We start from the raw sequence: 24,035 nt of genomic DNA, 5'->3' as shown, positions 1-24,035 counted from the left end.
ATATATTTATATATTTCTCTCTATGATTTGTTGCCTACTTACTGTCTGAACCCCATCAAATATGGTGGGGTAATCATGGAAAATGGGCAGGAAGTGTACCATAATGTGTCGGAAAATGGCCTGGAGTGTGGCAGCGGTTGGGTAGTGGAGGTGGGCTGCCGGGGGTTGGTCCCTTAGGCTGGGGAGGACTCTCTCCCTCCCCCCTCCCCCCTCTGGGACCCACCGAGTGAAAACAGCCTGGAGCAGAGTCCGGATACAGTGATATATATCATATAATATATATATATATATACATATATATATATATATAGTGGTACACGTATTGTTTTGTCTCATGGTGTCAAAAATCAAAATCCTCCCTTGAGATAAGACTGCTTTTCTTCAAACTAAGGGGGACTTGAAAACCTTTGCCATGGTGGTGTCAAGTTTGGCCCCCACTCCCAGGAGCACTGTGGATAGTTGAGGGTCAGTGTCGGCTTCAAAATGGTCCAGGGGAGTGAGAGAGGCAGCAGGCCAGCTGTGGGGCATGCAACTTGGAGGTTAATTCAAATATTTATTTTTAATCCACGCTTCAGCTAGTTCCCATGCTATTCATATCCCTTTCACAGTAAACCGGTTAAGTATGATGGATGGAAAAAGAACTACACAAATTTAAAGAGGCCTGCGCCGGGAGAGAGATGGCAAGAGCCAGGCCTTGGCAAACTTCTTCTGTAAAGCGTGCATGGTGAGTATTTTTGGCTTGAAAGGCCACATGTCCTCTGTTGCAACTATTCTGCTGAAAGCAATGTCTGCGTTCAAAAAGAAAAACTCTTTGTCAAAAAGAAGTAGCAGTTCAGGTTTAGACTTTGGGTGATAATTTGCTCCGATGTTCTCAGCTTCAGCTTTGTCATCACCTCCATTTTTTGACCGACTTTTCTCCACAAAAAAAGATTCAGATAAACACAGAAGATCCTCGAGATGTTAATACTTAGAAAAATTCAAGATAAGAGTTCAGACTTATTGCTGTAGCTGAAAGAGCTGCCTTGGCAGAGGCTAAATGATTTGCATTCTTATCCTACAGGCTTTATTTGGGGCAAATAAACAGCTGGGGTGAGATATGAAACTCAGAAGACAACTGTGACCCTCTTCCTCTTGGATGACTCTCCAAGCCCATTCTCAGACCGTAGTTACTGAAAAGCTGACTATATATGGAGAGGTTGTCTACGAACTCAACAGAGACCAGAGTCGAAATCCAGGAAAAAATGTCGTCAGTTGCTAAGATTGAGGTACACAATGCCAAGTAGCTGACTCACACTGTTACCCTCACTTCCTTTTCCTCAGGCTTGAATATAATCGTTTTGTTCTGCTGGCTTCTACTTCTAGAGAAAGATGAAGGTGGAGGTGTGGCTACAATGACAAAGATGGCCTTGGAAGAACAGAACAAATTTGACTCTAAGCCAAAGTTCTAAATAGGTACAGTTGACTTTGGCGCCATCACGTTCATATCCTCTAACCCTACCCCTCACTTAAAGCATGTAGGTCAGCGTTTCTCAATCCTTCCCCAACCATCAGCCTCTCTGATCTTGCTTCCTTCTTGTGGACTCCCCTGTACTATTGATTGCTTGCTGGACATGATTTCTGCCCATGGCTCTCTTAGATTATCCTGACGTCCACACAGGGAATGCTGATCTCAAGCATTTGTGCCTCTTGAAGTGCTGGAACCTCCTTCTCGCTTTGAACTTTATTAACATAGTTGAGTCTCTCTTCTCCTTCCCCACTTTTTGCTCATGAAGATTTTCAGAAAAAAATTAGGCTTCTTGGGGAAGGGGATTTTATTTGTTTTTATGGTTTATTTGGCCATACTGGTGGCTGTATTCTGTTTTTATTCCTGACACTGTGCTCAGGGATTACTCAAGGCGGGTCTCTGGGGACCATATCGGGTGCTGGGGCTGGCCGTGTGCAAGGCAAATACCCCCACCCTCTGTATTGCTTTGGCCCCAGAAAGGCCATTTAAAAATAATTAATAATTTATAGCTCCTCCAATTAAAATTGTTCTGTAATCCAGGATAATTCCTGGAGGTCCTTAGGGTACTTTATGGGGGTGTCAAACCTGGGTCAGACATGTGAAAGACAGTGCTTTACCTGTTGTACTGCCTCTCCACTTCAGACTATTCATTAATTTATCAATTGCAAAAATCTTTTCTGAATTCTTCATTTTTTAAACTTTCATATATAGAATTTTCATTCTTTCTTTTATAAAGACTTATCTATATTTTGGTTTCCAAGTTATTGAATGTCCTAGGTTATTTAAGTCATCAAGTAATTTTTTCTGTTTCATTCTTTGATCTTTTCCCCTACTGAAAACCAAGTCCAAGAAGTGTAGGTTAAAATATAAGCTTTAGTTTACCATTTCAGGTAAACTCATGGTAGAAAATCAGAAAAAAAAATAGGCAAAGTGATCCATTCTATCCATTTATCTTTCTCTATGCCTGTTTAATTATAATACACAACAAAATGCATATTTCACTGTTTTCTTCTTACTCTTAGGATAACAGGGCTGGAGCGGTAGCACAGCGGGTAGGGCGTCTGCCTTGCACGCAGCCAACATGGCCGACCCGAGTTCGATTCCTCTGCCCCTCTCGGAGAGCCCGGCAAGCTACCGAGAGTATTCGATATGCCAGACACAGTAACAGCAAAGTCTCCAATGGAGACGTTACTGGGCCCGCTCGAGCAAATCAATGATCAACGGGAGGGCCTCTACTTAGGATAACAGATCTTGTTAGTTACTTTTGTTACTAATCTTTCTATCACTGGGCCTGTTTTCCACTTATGTCACTTACGTTGAAATTTTCTTTTTTTTCCCCACTTTTTTTGGGTCACACCCTGCAATGCTCTGGAGTTATTCCTAGCACTGTGCTTAGGAATTACTCCTAGTGGTGCTGGGGGAACAACATGGGATGCTGGGGGTCGAACCTGGGTCGTCCATAAAGGTAAAGGTAAAGGCCCTCCCGTTGATCGTCGATTTGCTCGAGCGGGCCCAGTAACGTCTCCATTGGAGACTTTGTTGTTACTGTGTCTGGCATATCCAATACTCTCGGTAGCTTGCCGGGCTCTCCGAGAGGGGCGGAGGAATCGAACTCGGGTCGGCCATGTTGGCCGCTTGTGAGGCAAACGCCCTACCCGCTGTGCTATATTTACATATTAAAATAGTGGCCAAAGAGATAGTACCCTGGGTAGTGAGCTGGAGCGATAGCACAGCAGTAGGGCGTTCGCCTTGCATGCAGCCAACATGGGTCGTCCATATGCAAGGCAAATGTTCTACCTATACTATGTACTATGGCTCTGGCCTTTAAGTTGGAAACTTTAATTATCACTGAAACATTAGGGTTTTTTCCTTTTTAAATGTAGATGCTAGGTCCTGGTTACACTTCTTGTCCTTGCCCTTGTCCCCAATATTTTTCTTGCTTGCATGATAGTTAATTCTCTTCAAATGAAAAATACTTCTCTGGTTACCCAAGGAGGGAAAAATATTATCTTTTTTAATCTTCACTCAGTAGTGAATAAGTGGAACATATCTTCCTAAGTCAGCAAATATAGTGCTTTTCACTATTAAATACACGCATTTGACTGCTGTCGATAGTTAAATCAGGTAAGTGATTTTCAAAGGATTCAGAAGAATCGATCTGAACTCCTCTCCCAGTTAACTGGTAAAGCAAAAGCTTTGCCCTGACTGGACTTAGGTAATCTGGGCCAAGTGGAAGAGGAAAGAGAAAAACTTCACGGGCCAAATATAGACCAAGCTAAAACAAAAACAAGATTTTGGATGAGCACAAACTATGGATATGATAAATCTGCAGAAGCAAGCCAAAAGTCAAGAACCTCCCCTGTAGATAGCAACGCTGGAAAAGGGAACTTGGAGAAGTAGCTCAGTGGTTTAAGGCAACTTCCATAAAAGTGTATGGTCATGAGTTCAAACCTCAGTGCTGTCACATGCACCAACTATGATGCTGGCAACTTTGCTGCATGTGATACCTGGTTCTGTATGATTTCCAACTCCACCAAAGCTGAGTGTGTGGAAGTATCCCCAAAGGGACCCCTGGTGAGCACTTTGATTAAAAGATATCTGAACAGCAAGTATGAGCACCATATCAACCCTCTGCAAGCACTACAACCAGGCATGCAAGACTCAGCTGAAGAATGTGATCCCTGGTGGTCAGGTGTACAAGGACAGAAACTAAAGCAAAATAAACCTCTGTGATCATTGAGACTCAGTACCTGAACTCTACAATGAGATCTACAATCATGATGAGCAGCACAGCCCAAATTATGCAGTTCCCATGACCAGGAGGAGGTGTGATTTCTGGTCATTTCAACAGCATCAACAATGAAGGGAAGAAGGAGAAGGAGGAAGATTAAAAAATATATATTATAAAAAACAATACTGGACATTAAAATATTGAAACTAGAAAAATTATACCTTAAAAACAAAAATATTGGGAAAGAGGGAATCAGTTATGAAGAAATTTCTGGAAATCATTGATGCATGGAGGGATGACGCTTTTTCTTAGGATGGTCTCAAATCAGATGGAAGGGCACCTGTAGGCAGTGGTGAAGGAAAGTGGACACTGTGATAGTCAGTGTGGTGTTGGACAGTTTGTTCATGAAACCCTATCATTTATAGTACTGTAAATCAAAGTGTTTCAAATGAAACTATATGTATGGAAATAAAAATATAACCCAAAGGAAAATAATTAGAATATATTAATGGGAACAAAGGACTGGGCATCACAATATTCAGATGCCAAATTATCGGAGCACGGTCCTGAGTACTCAGAAATAAAAGAATCACCTTTGCTCCCAACAACTTTCATAAAAGCATCTTGAATATAATTAGCACCTTTTTGCATATCTCAATTGGCCCAATTTCCATCCTCCCAAGAAGTAATGTCTGAATTGTGAAGCCCCTTATTTATAAATGCTGACTTCTTTAAATTACTCAAAGACACATTTAGTTCTAGAAATGATTTTTCTTTGCCATATTTAAATTATTTCCAGAGTTCATTGAGTTAAAAAAGCTTCATAATGGACTACTGAGGTGGCAGAATTCAAACTAATAAAGTCAAGACAACAGGAATGTCTGACTATTATCCATTCTGATTATAAAAATATGATGTTTCAAAAAATTTTGTGATGTTATGATGTTTCTATTTCTTGAGAAATTGAATTCAAAACCCATACAAATGAATCTGAATTCCTGTCTAAGCAGTGACAGAAGACTCATGGGCCTGTTTTGAGCACTTTCCCCACAGGAGAGACTGGCAAGAAGTGGTGATGGCCAATAACTTACTGCTCAATAGCTGTGTGTACATTCAGGCACATAGAGCAGAAATTCAAGTCACCTTAGTGAAAATGAGAATGGTTGGAGGAATATGTGTAGCTCAGAAAGCGAATTAGAAATTTTCTGTATATGTGACTTCCTGGTTTGAGCTTAGTCATTTATTTTATTAGCAATTCATCAGCTTTTGTAAAGAACACAGGAAATCACTGCTATCAGAGAAAGGAACTGAGATGAAGAAATTGAAAACAACCAATGAGGTAGAAAGAGGGAAACTATCCCTGTAGGCTGATGGTGAGGGAACAAATGCCATTTAAATGGAATCCTGAATGAAGAGAAAAAAGAATGAACCATGCAAGGAAGTCCTTTCTAGTTGTGAGCGATGGAGAAGTGTAAGTGTTCCAGTAATGAGCACAAACTCAGAAAAAAATAACTGATCATTTCAAATAGAAGGGGTGGCAGAGAGTAGCCAGAACCAAGTCTGAAAGACAGCAAACATGAGATGTAGTAGAGTCTTTAGGCAGAAACAAAATAGGTTTAATTATAGGTGAGAAACTTTTGATGACTTCTAACTTGAGAATGATATTCTAATTCTATTGCTTTCCTTCATGGCTCAGAGTTATCTTGAGAGCAAGTCTGCTTCTCACTGTTCATCTTCCTGCTCCTCTCTTCTTTAAGAGTGACTATATTTCCACTCAAAATTCGAGAGTGAATAAAGTCACTGATTAGCTGATTAGTTACTGTTAATCAGGCTACCTTATGAGACACTGGATGAACCAAGGATTGGCTCATCTGGGTCAGCCATCACATTCTGGTAGCCTCAGTCATCTGGGGGTCCATAGGACAACCAAATTGCATTGATGAGCTGAAAGCTCAGGATGAGCCCATTTCATTCAGAATGGACAGATAATCAGGAAGAGGAGACTGGTAGGTCCCACTCATGTCTTCTGCATGCTTAAAGTTAAAGCAAACTAATCAAAAATAATGGAAGTAAAATGCTTAAGATATAATTATGCGTTTAAATATACTTAGTATTTAATTATTAGGGTGGTGTTCTGATTATGTAAAACACACTGTATTTTATAAAATTATTTACTTCCAGAGTTTACAGGATATACTTTTGTAGAAAATAGAGATGATGGGTCATATTAAATCAGACCTAATTTTCTTGGCCCTAGACACATGTCAGGCAATATGGCTGGAAGATATTAGTGCATGGTTTGTAGTCCTTGATGGAGGTGTTTTGTGCATCCTTCCTGGCAGCTCTGCAGATAATATTCCCATATACATCTGGTGCATTGCTGTGAAATGTTGCACTCAGAACCTCTAAAACACCTGTTACTTTTAACATTTTATGCCTAGGAGCAAATAATTTCAATTTTATCACACTTGCATATTTTTGATGTATCTTAGAGTTTCTGGGTTAACTTAAATAGTTACAGGTGAGTTGAACACTCCAAAATTAAAAAAAAATCTCTATTACACCAAACTAGTCTACCTTAGACTGAATCTAGATCTTTTAATTTCCAATTAAATTACAAAAATATACTATTGAGTCTCGTGGTAGGGAAGCAAATGGGAAAAGTAAAGTAATTGGACATAGAACTGGAATGAAAGCTTTACACTTGGATTGGTGAAAGAAACTGATAAGGAAAATTAAAGAGAGAAATGATACGTTGGGGGGTGGAAGCAGACTAAGGTTTGTGGAGATGGGAAAAGTGAATCTAACAAAAGGGAAATATTTTAAACTTAAAAAGTAGACAGTGTGAGCCACAAACACATTAAAGTCAGTGAAATTGTTTTAGGTACCAAGATAATTTTTCATATGGTAATGTTTTAGCTGGTTTTATTTCTTTGAAAGGTTTTTATCACGAAATTAAGAGACATGTGAGGATTTGTTTTGCTGTGCTTCCATACCTAGTTTAAACAGTTCTGCCATGGACTCATTATAATTGGCGATGGTCTACCAAGGGCTGGAGCGATAGCACAGCAGTAGGGCGCTTGCCTTACAGCGGCCAACATGACCTACCTGAGTTCGATTCCTCTGCCCCTCTCAGAGAGCCTGGCAGGCTACCGAGAGTATCTCGCCCCCACGGCAGAGCCTGGCAAGCTATCCATGATGTATTTGATGTGCCAAACACAGTAACAACAAGTCTTATGATGGAGACGTTACTGGGCCCGCTCGAGCAAATCGATGAACAATGGGAGGACCGTGATGGTCTACCAAAGATGGTGGATGCACATACATTACTCTCATACATTAAAACTGTAGAATGATGCAATAATATACGTTATTTAAATGATCTTTGGACTCTCCAACAATTCCTGGAAATGGAAATTTTATAGCAAAATCTTTGCATGCTATTTCCATTTTTCTGAGAAAAGGCCTACTAATGAATATTTTCATCACAGCAGCAAGAGTAGAGGCCGCTGAGTGGAGATGTATCCTCGGTCCCTGCCACGGAATGGTTCATCCAGATCAGGTTGTTTAGAAACAGCGCAACAGCCTCAATCCTGAGAAATCCCTATCTTTGGTGTTGTATGAGCTTTTAAGTTGGTGCATTGATGCTTAGACAACAGAAGCAGAGGTTCAGTTTAAGAAAAGGTATCTCTTTGATTTCAACATGTTCAACTGCTTTGACAAGGTACCCTGCTATATCAAAGACTCAACTTGTTCAACACGCCCTATTATGAAAGAACGGTCTTGGAAAAATTGAGTCCATTGGTGGTGTTTCTTAAATAGTTCATTTACAAAACAAGTGTTTAGAATTAATATGTAATTTATTTAATTATTATTATAGACACTGACAATGTTTTTGGAGGACCATATTGGTAGGAACAGTGACAAAAGTTTGGGGAATGGAAGTGATCAACATATTTTATTTGGGAGTTCCCAGTGTAATGACAAAATGGATCTGAGGATAGAAGCCTATTGAGACTCAAACCTACGACGGATTCATCCTCCTTTGAGTTAGGAACTTTCAACTCCATCTGTCCTGGTGGAAATGTGCTCTACCGTCTGGGAGCAAAAAAAGGAAGGACCATATCATATTCCTTCTTACGCCTCTCTTTCCTAACTTAATCTCTACTGGAGTAACATAGTCATTTAGCATTTTTTCCATTTAAAAAAATGACACGTATAGATGCTTACCTCAATTTAGACAGAGTTGTCAAATATTTATACTAATCTGTGTATGACACATCACCGAATAGTGGAGTGAAGAAAATCACAAAATTCCTCATAAGGCAATCAAGAAGAGAAATTGTGTCTTTAACCCAAAGACCCAATTGCCTCTTGCTACTCACATCTCTTTGATAATCAGCACCATAGTTTTAGGAGACTTTTATCCATGATTACTGATTTTGAATTGTCAATAAAAGCTAGACTTAAAGCAAAAGGAACAATTTCTCCAATGCCATAGTGATTTAGAATATATATGGGCTTCAACTGGAAAAATTCATCTACCTGTCAGTTCTTTCACAGGGTTTGTTCCTTTGACATTTTTCACCTGAACACTTCTTGTAGGAATGACATGCTAATTAGAATGTTTACAATATAGTGCTAAAGTGATAAAACAGAACTCCACACTTGCATCATGATTACATCTGTGTTAAAATAAGTATGTATGGGAGCAAAGACAGGGAGGGACTATCCTCGATGTGAAATTATTTATTATGTTTGAGGCAGGAAATCTACAGGATTTTTCACCTTAAAAGCATCTTTAATATTGCTATCAAGACTGCTTCTATCATTTTGAAAAAGTTTCATAATAAGAATGGCAAGAATAAATGATATCTTATTTGAGAGTTGATCAAAAAGTTGTCATCAAGCCTATTATAAGATAATGCCCTGACTTAGAAATTTTGCTAATTTATACATCGAACAATACGTAAAAAATTGAGACTTTATATTGAGTGGCTAGCTTTTTCACTTACAAGTAAGAAATGCAACACACCTACCATGTGTTAAAATGCTTTCCAAGAAGAAAGCATCTTTCAACACCAAACAATTATACCTAATGAAGTATTAGCAGCAATCCGGTGTCACTGATGAACACAGTCCATCATCACAGCCTGGAGGCACCTGGCATAGGGTCTCCTGGTCGCTCATCACTGACACTCCATCTGAACTTGCAGGCTTGGTCCCTTCGGCCAGTGCCTCCTGTAATCAGCACTGTCAGCTGCATAGCCAACACCCATTCACCCTCCCACCTTTTTTTCCTATTTCCTCTTAAGTTATCTATTGCCCTATTTTCAGTTGTAGAATGGGGTTTAAATTTAGTCCAAGTAAATTATCTCATGATTTCTCCTGAAAGCTGTTCCTACAGCCAGAGGAGAGGCACCCAGCCTACTCTGAAAGGGAAGTCTTAGTTGTCTAACAGGCAGGGTGGTCAGTGGTCTTACATCTTCATTTGTCTTTGTGCAACTTCATGTATATTTTTCTTATTAGTAGAACACATTTCCTTCTTAAAAGCAGTGTGGATTGAAAAATAAATTTATGGTCTGGAGATATAGTACAGTGTGTAAGCTGTTTTCCTTGTAGCCTGCTAACCCTGTGTTTGCTCTCCAGCACTACACATGGTCTCCTGAACACTACCAGGGGTGATCCATGAGCACTGAGTCAGGAGTAAGTCCAGAAAACATCCAGATATAGTCCTAACATCTCTACTTTCAAAACAACAAGAACAACAACAACAAAAATTTATATGTTAATCCTGACCAAAGAACATATTGGGTGTAGACACTTTCTTTCTTCCTCTCTCCCACCGAATAGAAACAAAAATTTATTTGACCCCATTGAAAGTCATCTTGAGAGAGGTCTGGAGAGGTAGTACAGTAGGTAAGTTAATGACCTTGCACAGTGCTGACCCAGAACTGATAATAGGACTCCCATATGGGACTCAGAGAACTACCAGGAGTGATTCAGAGTGATTCAGTGAGAGCAGAGACCAGGAGTAAACCCTGAGCACCAAACACCCATCTGTGGATAACTCTGATCCTGGGATCTGGGAAGTGGGAAATCTAAAGAACCTAGATTGTTGAAGACGCAAGGGACTGTGAGTTTCTTAATGCCTGAATGTTATTCTAGCCTGGGCTTCTCTGAATCTCCACATTGTATTCGGTATTGTAAGTGGCAGATTGTGGTAGCTCTGTCATGTGTAGACCAATTGACCCTTACCAATGTAGCTGATGTAAGATCTCTGCAACATCCATACATCTGTAGGTGATATGCATGTGTCAGATTTCTTCATACTTTTTATTCTTCAGTGCTAAATCCTTGCAAGAATTCTGGGCCAGAGGGAGATAGCACAGCGGGTGAGACACTTGCCTTGCTTGTGGCCAACATGGATTCTATCCCAGCAGTACATAAGGTCTCCTGAGCACTACCAAGAGTAACCCCTCAGTACAGAGTAAGGAATGAGCCCTGAGCACCACAAGGTGTGACCCACAAACCAAAAAGAAAAAAAGAGAATTCTGCTAATGCTATTGAAAAGACTGTACTTGCCCCAGTGAAGCAGTCTTACCAGTAAAGGAAATAAAGGAAAGATATAATGTGTATAAGAATGTGGTTTTTCGTATGTTTGTTTTTGCACGGGGGTAGTGGTGAAATAGATCTACATCCAGCGATGCTCAGGTTTATTCCTGGTGCTCTTTCAGGAAACGACCCTGGGCAGTAAGTGGTGCCAGGGATCAAACCAGGGTCAGCTGAAGAAAGCCCTTGCAAGCCAAGTGCCTTATCTACTATATTATCTCTCTGGTCTTGTGCAAAAATATCCTGAAGAAATCTTGTCAAAATGCAGATTCTGATACTGTTTAGGGGGAACCTGGGAGTTAATATTTATCGTAATCTCCCAGGTGAAGTCCCTGCTATCTATTAACTCTGGCCAAACCAGGACAAAGAGATCAAGATCCTAGAGAATTCCCAGTTTAAAAATATTAATAATCTTTATGTGCTTTAGTCTCTTACACTATGAATTACTTGGCCTCCCAGATTCCTTCCTTCCTCGCAAAATCTGTTTAGCCTTATTTCCAGTAGATAATTTCCCCAGGCTCTCCACAATAGACAGATGTTTGATGGCAGGCCCGGGAGATACATTGTTGATATTATTAAATGAATAAATGTTCCTATTTGTTTGTTTGAGATATAAAATAAGATTGTCTTTTATTTTCCAAAATAAATTTTCAGACACCCATTATGATGTTTTGCGTGGTAGACCACAGCGTGGTGCCAAACTGGTGGTTTGATAGCTTTGTTCATTCCAGATTCTAACTGAGAGTGAGCCCATCAAATCTCTTCACTTGGCTGAGTCTTTAAAAATTTGGAGAGCAGACCATTTACCAGGTCCTTTTCAGAACAACAATTCTGCAAACAATGGGAATAAAAAGGGGCCTTTATGATAAAGATAGTTGGAAATGATCACTCTGGGTAGGACTGCGTGCTGAAAGTAGGTAAAGGAATAAACATGATAACTCAGTATCTGTGTTGCAGACCACAGTGCTCAGAAAGAAGGGGCTCAGGAATAGAGAGACAGACAGACAGGCAGACAGACAGACAGACAGACAGACACAGAGACAGAGACAGAGAGACATGGAGAGAGGTTGTGAGGGAGGCAAGGAGGGAGGGAAGGAGGGAGGGAAGGAGGGAGGAAGGGAGAGAGGGAGAGAGGGAGGGAGGGAGGGAAGGAGAGAGGGAGAGAGGGAGAGAGGGAGGGAGGAAGGGAGGTAGGGAGAGATGGAGGGAGAAGGAAAGTGCCTGCCATAGAGCCATTGAGTCAGGCTGGGGGAGGGGAGTGACTGCAGGGGAACTGGGGTCATTGGTGGTGGGAAGTGGACACTGATGAAGAGATGGGTGTTGGAGCCTTGTATGACTGGAACCTGATCATGAACAGTTTTGTAATTATGTGTCTCATGGTGACTCAATTAAAAAAAGTAAAAATTAAGAAAAATAAAATAAAAAATAGAGGTATACTGGGGTCATAAAGAAAAAAATTCTGCAAACATATTAAGTGACTTCATGTCTGTGGTTCCCATTTGAGTAACTAGCATTGGTGGCATGACCATCTGTTTGTCCATCTCGTGATCTCAGACCTGCCTTCAGATCTAGTTTCTGTGCCTGCATTCCACACCAGTGCAATCCATGGATTTGCCAGAAATTGGCACCTGAGGTCAGAAAACTTAGTGTATTTCTGGGTTCCTGGTATCAATTGCATACCATTGGTCACTGGTCAGTGGTTTGCAATAAAATCTTCATGAAACTTGTTAAAACTGGCTATCCATCACTCTTGGGATATCTGATTCATTAAGTCTGCAGTAGGGCAAAAAATAAAATAAAATGCATCTTTAATGCACAGATGGTGCTGATGTCCTCGGTTCAAGGACCATACTGGGAGAGTCATTGGTAGAACTCAGGTTTTTCCTGCTTGATTGGGTGACTCTGCCCTTCACAACTGCTCTACAAATATTTGAGGGCATGAACCTTGGAACTGGTGTATATCAGGGAGGCCTCCAGCTTATCTCCTCCAGGAGGCTGTATCATGCATCAGTTGTACTTATTCATGCCTCTCCTTCATCAGAGTTGCAATTTTTAAAAGATGTGACTTTTGAAAACAGAAAAAAACCCCATAAAAGTGAATGTGCTACTTGCCGAGCAAGGTTAAGGAATGTTGCTGTATCATTCTTCAGTATTTTATTCTGTTTATTTGTTTTGTTTTAGTCTGTTAGCCTGTGGCTGGGGCTATATACCCTGTCCTGAGACGGATGGCCCACCTGATCCCTGTCCCCTAGGCTTTAGTTAGTTCTCCTGCCATGGCCATATGCACATGGGTTATAACCTTGCTGTCCTGCTGTCTGCTTGGTAGAAGAGTGTGTGTGTGTGTGTGTGTGTGTGTGTGTGTGTATGTGTGTGTGTGTGTGTGTGTGTGTATTGGGGGTGAAAATGGGACAAAGAGCTGCTAATGTTGCTGAACTGAAATGTCAGTTCATAATAAGTATTATGAACACCCAATACATTAAACACCCAATACATTAAAATGAGCTTAAATTTTTGATTCCAAATTATCTCTTTAAGTTTTCCCTAAATAAATTTTTAAAAAGTGTTCTCATCAATAGAATAAAAAAGCCCATTTAACCTAAAATGTGAACATTTAGGATTTTTGTTTATATGCTACTAAAATACTTGTTTAAAGCTTTTAAACATTTAGGTCTTCTCTATTCATAGAAAATGAGGGAAAGGGGAAAGAAGAAATAGAAAAGAAAGAAGACCTGCTTCCTGGTTATTAAATAACTGTATTTTGATTTTATTTGAAATTGGATTTTTGACAGACATTATTGTTTTATTTTCTATGCAAATTTTCTAGCAAAATAATATTGAAGTTAAACTTTATTTTTCATTCCTGTAAAAGGCCCATTAATAAATATCACTTCTAAGAACTAGAGCAATATACAGCAGGTAGAGTGCTTACCTTGTACATGGCAGACCAAGGTTTGTTCTCCAACAACCCATATGGGCCCCTGAACCCCTTCAAGATTTATGCCCAAATGCATAGCTAATGGAAAACCCTGAGCACCATCAGGTGTGGCCCCAAAACCAAAAATAAAAATAACTGAAAACCAAAATCATTTTCCCATTCTCCTATTGAAGTGCCAGTGACATTCTTACAGATTTATAACATCTTTCCAAAGCTCAAGGCTTTGAAATTACTAACACTCACAGCTTGGTAGACTCCCTAGCCAAAAAACTAGTTTTTTTATTACAAGAAGTTAGAGTAGATATTTACTCATAAATTATTTTAAGGCAGCTGATTCAGACAAACTTTTAGGCAGACATTTTACTACATCTTTAATGTAAGCAATGTGCATATAGTAAATAACTTCAGAGTTGGCCTAAAGCTTTAGAAAAGAGGGTACTTAGAAATAGAATGCAGTTAAGAAAGAAGTTGATACAAAATCTTATTTCTTAGAGGCTCATTTTTTATATTGTTGAAATTGACATACAACATGATGCTAGCTTTAGATGTATAACACTGATTTGATGTTTATGTACATTTTGAAATGATTGCCACAATAAGTCTTGTCAACGTGCACCCCCTTTAAGACTTCAGATATTCAAGAGAACAAAATCATGCAATTTGCAGCAACATGGATAGAGTTGGAGTAAAGTCAGTCAGAAGGCAAGGAGTAGATATAGAATGGTCTCTCAGATGTGGGACTTAAAGATACACAGCAAAGCAGCAGCAAAGGGCCAAAACCAACATAATGGGAGAAGTGATCCACACAATTGAGTTGTCAGGGATGAAAAGAGAGAGTAAGATATCCTTGGTTCATCCTTTCTCCTCTGTCCTTTCCCCCTTGCCTCAGGAAGCTTAGGTTTATTGAGTTACACTCATCACTGTGCTCCCAAAGCACTCCCATTCCTCTGTGTTTGACTTCTCTGTGCTCTGTCTGCTTCCCCTGTTTGTTAATCACCTAGATCCCCAAATCAGACCCTGTGACTTGTAAGGTCAGATCCTTCTAAGGACTCTGGATTTTGTATTTGTTAGTGAAAAATTGCAATTCTCTTTGTTCTTTGCATAGTTTAGTTTAGAGCAATGTCCTTTTTGTATAGACACGGGAAGATAGTCAATGCTATTGTTTTGTAACTTGGGAGTTAATTGACTCCAAAAAATATTTATTCTTAATATTATGGGTGTAATAAATATGGGCGTCTGTCATATTTACTCCACTTAAACTTCTTTTGCCCTTAGTTCCTAGCACTCCAAAAGCAGGCTTCTGAAGAAGGAATTGGATGAACCCAGGGCAAGCTGTAAGATACTCTGGCATCCAAACAGGACAGGCCAGGCACCATTAAACTTATAATAAGTTAAGAGCGCGGTGGTGGAGAAACTGTCATGATCCAAAAAGAAGCAACTGGACAAGGACCCTGCTGGGACTAGGAAGGACTAATCTTATGTGGGAAGTATAGTGGGATCTATAGCGTTGATGTCTCTAGGAGAGCCACCCTTTAAGCTTAATATACCTCTTCCTGTATCCCTACAAAAATGACTAGAAAGATTATTAAGAAGTAAATTTAAGGTGGCTGTTTACATAATTATGGATTAAGGAAAGGAGGAATACGCCCTTAAATGAAGTTTCACCCTTGAGTGGATCTCCTAGCAGGATGAGATCTTTGTCTTAGAAGGCTTCTCAGGAAAGAAGGGCTTTACATATGCTGATTGTGCCATCTGACCTATGTGTAGTTGCTACACAAAACTTTGGAGGTTGGGCTCTTGACCAAGGCAGTCAGACAGGATGAGTGAGACTAGCAAGGGGAAAGTAGGAGGTGGGAATGAGGGGTAGGGGAAACTGAAATGGGGCACACAGTGAGATTGAAATAGACATGCGGGGAGAATGGAATAAACATCAGGACTGAGATTGGAATAAATAGCAACTGATCAACAGCCAGCATGGCAGCCCTGTTCCCTTCTTCATACATCCTTCTGCAGTTGCCAGACAGGGTGGGGAGGCAACTCATGACCATCAAATGCGCGCGGATCGTCCCCACACATTTTTTGAACACTTGGTCATGGTCACGGTCCTTCCGTTATCCATTGATTTGCTCAAGCAGGCCCGGTAACGTCTCCATCGTGAGACTTGTTGTTACTGTATTTGGCATATTGAATATGTCATGGGTAACTTGCCAGGCTTTGCCCTGCGGATGAGATATTCTTGGTAGCTTGCCGGGGTCTCCGAGAGGGGCGGAGGAATCGAACCTGGCTCCGCCGGGCCGGCTGAGCGCAAGGCAAAAGCCCTATCGCTGTGCTATCACACAGGAGAGAAATTGGGGTTCCTTAAGGAGGAGATGGCTACACTGGTAATAGCTTTAGTGTGGAGATTATTTCCATGAGAAAGCACTTGTCACTTGTCACTTGCCATGCCATTTTTATTAATTTGCTCGAGCAGATGCCAGTAACATCTCCATTTGTCCCTGTCACATGATAGTGTAGCCCAATAGCGTATTGGGGGCTCTTGTCAGGGGAATGAGATCTGTTATTGAAAAATCATTATCAATAATACTGTAAATAAAAAAATTGCACTTAGATATTCAAATAATGTATTACAAGATGGGGTATTTCTCAAGTTAGTGTATTTAGGTTGCTTTTCTCTGATCCATTATTTTAGTGTTATTTTAACAATTAATTTATCACGTGATAAGAACCATGCAGTCACTTATATAACGTGGATGTAGGAAAGCATTAGATCATTTGTTCCCCTGTTATAATAGCCTAAGTAGTGCAATGATACCTAAGAAGTAAAATGTGGTTAGGCTTCACATTAGCTGTGGTAAGATATAGCTAACAAATATAGGATTCAGCCATTCAATGCCAAAATAATGGCATGGTCTTATTTTATTTATATTTCACTGATCAGAAATATCTTATAGTCACAGTCTTTATATCTTTTAGGGTCATGACAGTATTGTGTTTTAAGCATAAATGCTGTTTTAAAAGAATATCATAATAGCATTTAGTCATGATTTCCTTTGACCTTCCAGGGCTTGTGAGCAGTATTTGATCTCTGCCATAGGAAGCAAATTCATGTTTGAGATATAACTTCATGTGGAAATTGTCACGTAGACCTTTGTCCTCACTGTGTTAGTGTTTATCAGATAAAAATGGAAGAAATAAAAGTGATTAAATGACAGTATGTCTTATGCATTAAAAACATTCATATGTTCCCTTGGAATTTTCTCTATTTATATTTGCTATTTTTCTCAATTTGGAAAGCACACTTTCTTTGAAATTTCAAAAAGTCAATCACTAAGTTATAATTTTTCAAATGAAATAGCATGGAGACCTTCTACAGAGTTCAGTGGAACTGGTAACCTTTGATAGAGCCTGCAATGATGAGATAATATTAATCAAATGTCTCTGGGAATAAACTTAGCAGACTGAAGTTTAGAATCACTGCTCAACATTTAAGTAGATATGTTTTTTTTATTTTGATAAGGGATGTAAAAGCAATATGGAAGAACTGTTTGCAAAAATAGGTTCCTTACAGAGTGAAATGATAAATTCAAGACCTCAGAAATCCATCATTATCCATTTTCTCTGGAACTAACAAACAGAAATAGACTATTGTCTTTCATTAAAATTGATTCCATTTTAATTTTGAAAGTTATTGGAAGTTATCTATCATCTTAGACTTTTTGACAGTGAAGCAAGAAAATGGGTCCGCTGAATAGGACTTTTCTGTGATTTGGGTAGTTGTCATTACTAGAAGGTTTTGTGTGAATAATAGATGCCAAACTTGGCTTGACTCCTCATTTCCAGTCCTTTTTACTTCTTTTGTATCGAATTGCTAATAACTAACTTTATCTTTTGTCACTGAAAAAGAATGGCTTTTTTTTGTTTGCCCACAGAACTGTATTACTGAGTGCTGAGCAATGAGTTATCACAAGATGATAATCCACTCCTTTGGAAACAGCTCGGTGAATCCACAGGCACTTCTACAAATAACACACTGCAAGGCTTTTGAGCAGACACTTTTATACCCCTTTTGAAAGCTGTTTATTAAATCTGGAGGAAATCTGGCCGACTGAAAGAGAAAGCTATACCAAATAGGACTATTTCCCTGACTGTGGAAATATTTTCTTCTGCTGCCTTGGAGGGAATGGTCCAGGAGAAGCTCTAATACATTTTAGATAATCCATCCAGACATGTATGGTTCAATCCCGAGACTTCTTTAATGTTAAGAAAAGGGCTTGAAGAGCATCAGTCCGGGATGTTTTAAAAATAGAACTGATGGATGATGCTTTGTATTCTACTGCTATGACCCTGTAGGAATATCATTTACGAGAAGTGATATTTATGAGAGAATTATCTTTCGACATTTTCTTTGTCATTGGGGATGTCTATAGTATAGACACGTATCCATCAGGCAAGGAGATACATTTTGAAGTATGTGATGAGGGGGTCAGTACTGGAAATACAGTCCTCTTAGAGTGGTGGGAGGTGGGAGTAGGAAGGAAGGAAGGAAGGAAGGAAGGAAGGAAGGAAGGAAGGAAGGAAGGAAGGAAGGAAGGAAGAAAGGAAGGAAGGAAGGAAGGGAGAGAGGGAGGGAGGGAGGGAGGGAGGAAATCCTGTAGATTACAACCTTTGTATAGTATTTTTCTCATGACAGGTGGGGCTCAAAGTAGCAAAAATGCCCATGGAACAAATAATTCTGGGAAAATACTCTAAGTGTCAAATATTCACTAGGAGAAGCTGTGCAGCCTGTGTGTATGGTCCAAGACCACTCTTACTAACATTGTGTGTAGAAACATGTTTTCTCAGAGTTCGCATGTTTCATGTTTTCATACCATGTGATAGTGGTTTACAAAAATTGGATAAAGAAGATATCAGCCAGTTGATGAACTCTTAGCTTTTTCTAGAATATAAATTACAGGGGGTGGGGGGAAGGAAGCACAATAAAATATATTTCCCATTAAACTAAAAATAAATACATTTTTGTATGTACATTTGAGTTTTTTTTTTCTTTTTGGGTCACACCCAACAATGCTCAGGGGTTACTCCTGTCTCTGCACTCAGGAATTACTCCTGGCCATGCTTGTGGCACCATATGGGACACGGGGATTGAACCAGGGTTGGCCACATCCAAGGAAAATGCCCTCCCACTGTACTATTGCTCCAGCCCCGTAAATTTTGTTTTTAAGTTAAGTTTTTCCATATTAAGGAAAAGCTTTTGTAAAGCATCATCTTATTAACAGCTCATTTCAAAGGCTAGAACTTTGCTCTATTTGTCTCTGTTGCCCAGGAATTTGTAGTCATTGGTCATCATTGTTGATTATTGATTGGCTAGGCCCAATGTTCCCAAATGATTTTCTTCACATCACCCTTAGTACCTCAGCAATATTTGAGTTTTCCAAGGTTAAAAGAAATATTAAATAGTTCCACTTATCAACTTATGTCCAAACAACTTTTTTACTAAATCTACCCATGCCTAAGTAATTGAATAGTAATTTCTTAAATGGTACTGGGTAAATTATTTCTTCTTTCAAATGTGAACAATTCTACAGTATCTGTGTCAACTCACTGCAGCACCAGGAGTGTGTGTGTGCATATATATATTTTAAGAACATACATAGTTCTTAAAATTCCAGTTGAAAATCTTGGTTAATTAATTTTAGCCTCTCTCTCTCTATATATATATAGAGAGAGAGAGAGAGAAATATATAAACATATATTTTTATATTAAAGAGAAATATATATATATAACAGTATTATCAATATATTATTCTGTGTTTCAAATCCTCTTCCCCACAACTCCCTTGATCACTTTAAATTGTTGTCAGAATACAACGAGTGGCCTTCATTCATTCAAGAGAACATATTTCATTTGTTCATTTAGTCCCTTTTTTTTTGTATCTGTGGTTGACATTCTTTTTTAAAAAAATAAAAAAATATTGGGCACTCTTTCTGAACTCCATCCTATTTCGTTTACTTACACACACACACACACACACACACACACACACACACCTGCACACATTCAGTATCACCACTTACTCTGCTGGGGAAGAGGGGTGGTACTATTTAGTATGAAAATTGAGAAAATTTTTCTGATTCAGCTGTTCTAAGAATTTCATGTTTTTGAGAAAATTGTTGTACAGCTAAGCATTTTCAAAAGATGTTGGGGTTCAAGCAGCTTTTTCTGAGTGCCACTAAATGCAACAGAGGTAATGAACTAAAAATAAATAAATAAATAAATAAATAAATAAAAGCAGTGATACAGTTTCCTGTCCTTAAGCTCAGTAGTAGCAGGCTGCAGTGATGTTCTTACTCTCCCTGATGTTGTGGTGGTGGAAGTCAGCTTCCTAAATCAGTGCGGTGCTAACTGCCTGGCTCCTCCCTCCCTACTCTACAGTGCTGGCAAGCATAAGCGGGCAGTGAGTGACAGAAGAATCCCAGTGCAACCAGTTTCTGGCAACCTGGGGCAAGACAAGACACTTGCATCTTGGCAAGTGAGGGCCCTGTCTTGACCGACCACTACTGTGCACAAAGATGGAACTGATGCTTGATTGATACAAATATGAAGGGGAGAAAAAGAAAGGATTTCTCAGAAATGCTTAGAATATGGTTCTACATTAACTGGCAGGTTCATGAAGATTAGAGGCTTAGCTACAGATTCAATTCTTTGCCTCTTTTTTTTGCGGAAGTCATTGACCACACCTTGACTCTCTACTCTGGGGGAATGGTTTCTCCCCTACCAGTGATTAGAAGAGTTTGGAAGCGTTCATAAGTTGCCAGGGTGGACATACACACTTGCGTGAAGATCTTCTATCAGATTCCAAAGGACACTCCTTTCAGGCTATGCATAGATATGCATGGATTCATTCCTAAGGTGATGCAAGTTCCCTACCCAAACAGAAACAGGGGAAGTGTAGTCTCCCAACTGTATTCCACCAAGTTAATTCTGGTAAGATTAAATGATTAGCCACAAAGGCAACTTGATCACTGCACTTAAGTGGCCTGAGGGCGCTTCCTGGAAGAAGAACCTTGGCATCCTTAATGTCACTATTTATGTTCTCTTTTGTCCAGAGTGAAAATCTTTATGCCGAGACATCCTTAACATCATTTGCCTCCAGGAAATCTTTTTGCTAGGAAAACTTCTAAGTCCTGTCGAGTCTGATCATTTAATGAACCCTCTTATATTTTTTGCTGTTCCACCTTCTGACTTGCTTATGGAGTGAGCCAACTTAAAGTGCCCATTGATGGAGTTCTTGAACAGAAACAGATGCCGATTCAATTTTGCATGCCAACGCAGAAAAGGAACATACATAGTTCTTAAAATTCCAGTTGAAAATCTTGGTTAATTAATTTTAGCCTTAATAATGCTGACAATGTGGAAAATTCCTTAAAAGATTTAGCAGAAGAGAGAGATAAGCTCTTTAGTTTTTATGAAGAACAATTTGACGGTCTCTTTCACATATTTTAATTTTCATGGTATCTATCTTTTGCATCTCTAGCTAGAAAGTGAAGAGAAATCTATGTTAGAGCCAAAAAATTACCTGAAATAGACTTTCATGAATCTTAGTAAAAATATGTGTAATTCCCACTGGACTATTTTTTTTCTAGCTCTGTGTAAAATTAGAAAAGGTGATTTGCAATGAAAACTAGAAAGCTACACCTGGATTTTTAAAGTTTAATTTTTTTATCCAGTTTGTTTATAAATTTAATAAATATTATTTTAAATTATATGGTGGTATTTGTTAAGAACTATGCAATCGATGCATTTAAAGGTGAAGAATTTTGAAACTATAAGTGGTTACTCCAAAATATGGTAATATGAAAGCTATTCTTTTTAAAATTATTTCTGTGTTTTTCTCACTTAAGATTCAGTTAGAGATATTTTTCTTATTTATTTCTCACTAGTTTACAACAATCATGGAATTTCAGGATTATAGCTTAACACTTCTATAGGTATAGTATCCACAATATCCACCACCAAATGGAACCAAACCACAACAAAAATGATGTCTGCTACCCATCCTTTCCCTCTGATAATTACCACAGATACATAAGCATTTTTTTTGTGTGGGGGGGGGCACTTAGTTCTGGCTCCTTGCTAAGGGATCACTCCTATAGTACTTGGGAAACCATATGCAGTGCCAGGTATTTAATCATCCTTACCCCCTGTACTATTTAAGAGCCTTTCCCCCTTGTGCTTTCTCTCTGGCCCAATGAATATTCTTAATGCAGGGAACTCTTAGATGCAAAGATTTCTTACTGACCAATTTTCCTCCATTGTGGAACAAATGTGGGGTCAAGATTACTCTATAGTGTCAACTCTGAATGTCCCTCAAAGACATTATGCAAAGTGAAATATAAAACATTTTATCAAAATACTGTGGCAGATGACAAATACTGTGGGATATAGCTACATATCATATTCACATATGTGGAGTCTCAGCTCATCAAACACACCCAACTCATGAAACAGCACAGATCGGTAGCTTCCAGCAACTGGGAGAAAAAAATAATCAAAGGAAAAAAGAAGGATGGTAGTTTCCTAGGAAAAGGGGAAATGGTAATTAAAATTGCTATTAATGGTCACCGAGTTTCAGTTTTATAAACTACTCTGCATAGAAACAGAGTTGAGGATGGTGATGGCCAGAATGATGACTATACTTGGCAACTGTACACTATACTTAAGGACGGTTAAGATAATAAGTTTTATATTATATTTATTTTTCCATAGTAGAAAAATTAGAACAGAAGATAACAACCCCCCAAATTTACTTTTTTAAAAAACCCTAGACTTAGGTGGGAGGTAGGTGAGTCTGGCACAGACAGATACTTGATTGAAAACAAAGGAAAAAGTTTTAGAGTGAGAAAGAATTAAAAAATAATGTAAGGCAAGTATATGTAAATAAGTAGGATACATAGGGTGAATCTCACATTTTTCTATCAATTACAAATAACTATGCTACAGAAGAAAATATTAAGAATAGTAACTTATGTGCATTTTTCTTAGATTATTTGCTTGTGAGGAGAGGTTTAAAAACATCAAATAGCTTTATTTTCCTAAAACTGTCTAGTTTTCATTGTTAACTATTTAACCCATATGATAATGTGATTCATTTTTTTCAATAGCGTTCTAAAGTGATTTCCACAGTGTATGATACTTGTTTCATTTCAATTAGAACCAGGAGATTGTGGAGGGGAAGGGAGTTAAAATTGCTAGTGCTACTCGCACACATTCATACACATTCTAATTACAAAAATTATCCTCTTCATTGGCACCGAATAAAAGCTGGAACTTCTTTTAACCATAGATTTTTGTCTCATGTGAAAAAAAATGAAACCATATATGCTAATGAGCTTTTAAAACCTATAATTCATGGGTACTCAGAAAAGGTCAATTTGACCTCTATGGAGAAGGATTTGTTAATCTGATGGCACTGCAATCAACTGAATCCTATGTGCTTGTCTTGTTGAAATATGATGATTAACAGAGGAAAAGGTGATTTCTAAATAATACGATAGTCTAGATTCCATATTTCATTGGACATTTGTTGCTTTTTCCATCTCATTTGTTGCTTTTCCCATCCCAACTTTTTTCTTGATCTTCATCTCTTTGGTCTCTCACACACAGCTGCTTCTGCAGTTACTGGATGTTTCAATGGTGACCATAGGATTGAGCCTTGACTGGTGGTGATGGAGATGGAGACTGAGGGCTGGCTGGGATTTAGGATCAGTCAAGTGAGAGATTAGGAGAAACAATGACTAAAGAACAAAACTGATAAGCAGCCGTGACAACAAGTGACAGTGACAAACACTTAGCTGTGCCTGGCATGGGTTACAGAAGATATCTGGAAAAATTCTTTGAACTATCTTGCTACTTTATTCTCCTTAATGGAATTTCCCCAGGATTTACTCTGAAGCTTTCTCCCAGAATTACCACGACTGTAGCACCCTTGCTGGATTTTTTATTCTTTATACATCTACTGCCAGATAACAATTTTGATTATGAGCTCCTATCTGCCCCTAACTCCTCTCTGACACCACGGACAGAGCCCAGGACTCAATACTCAGAAGCATGGGTTGTATTCTCCATCCTAGAAGCTCTGATCTTAATCATGACATTTTTGTTTTATGCACATTTGTCTGATTCTCCTGTACCATGCTGGCTGAAAAGTCTGTACTTACAAAAATATTATGATTAGGTTAAGAGGTGAATCACC

The 24,035-nt window shown here is 38.9% G+C and overlaps 1 pseudogene; it reads right to left on the bottom strand.

Moving 5' to 3' along the window:
- Positions 1 to 651: 651 nt before the first annotated feature.
- Positions 652 to 24,035, bottom strand: part of LOC130040115 (rRNA-processing protein FCF1 homolog) — a 28,499-nt pseudogene continuing 5,115 nt past the window's right edge.

This window comes from Sorex fumeus, unplaced genomic scaffold, assembly GCF_029834395.1.
Source record: "Sorex fumeus unplaced genomic scaffold, SorFum_2.1 ptg000094l, whole genome shotgun sequence".
Taxonomy (NCBI): Eukaryota; Metazoa; Chordata; class Mammalia; order Eulipotyphla; family Soricidae; genus Sorex; species Sorex fumeus.
This window is presented reverse-complemented; position numbering and strand designations above follow the sequence as displayed.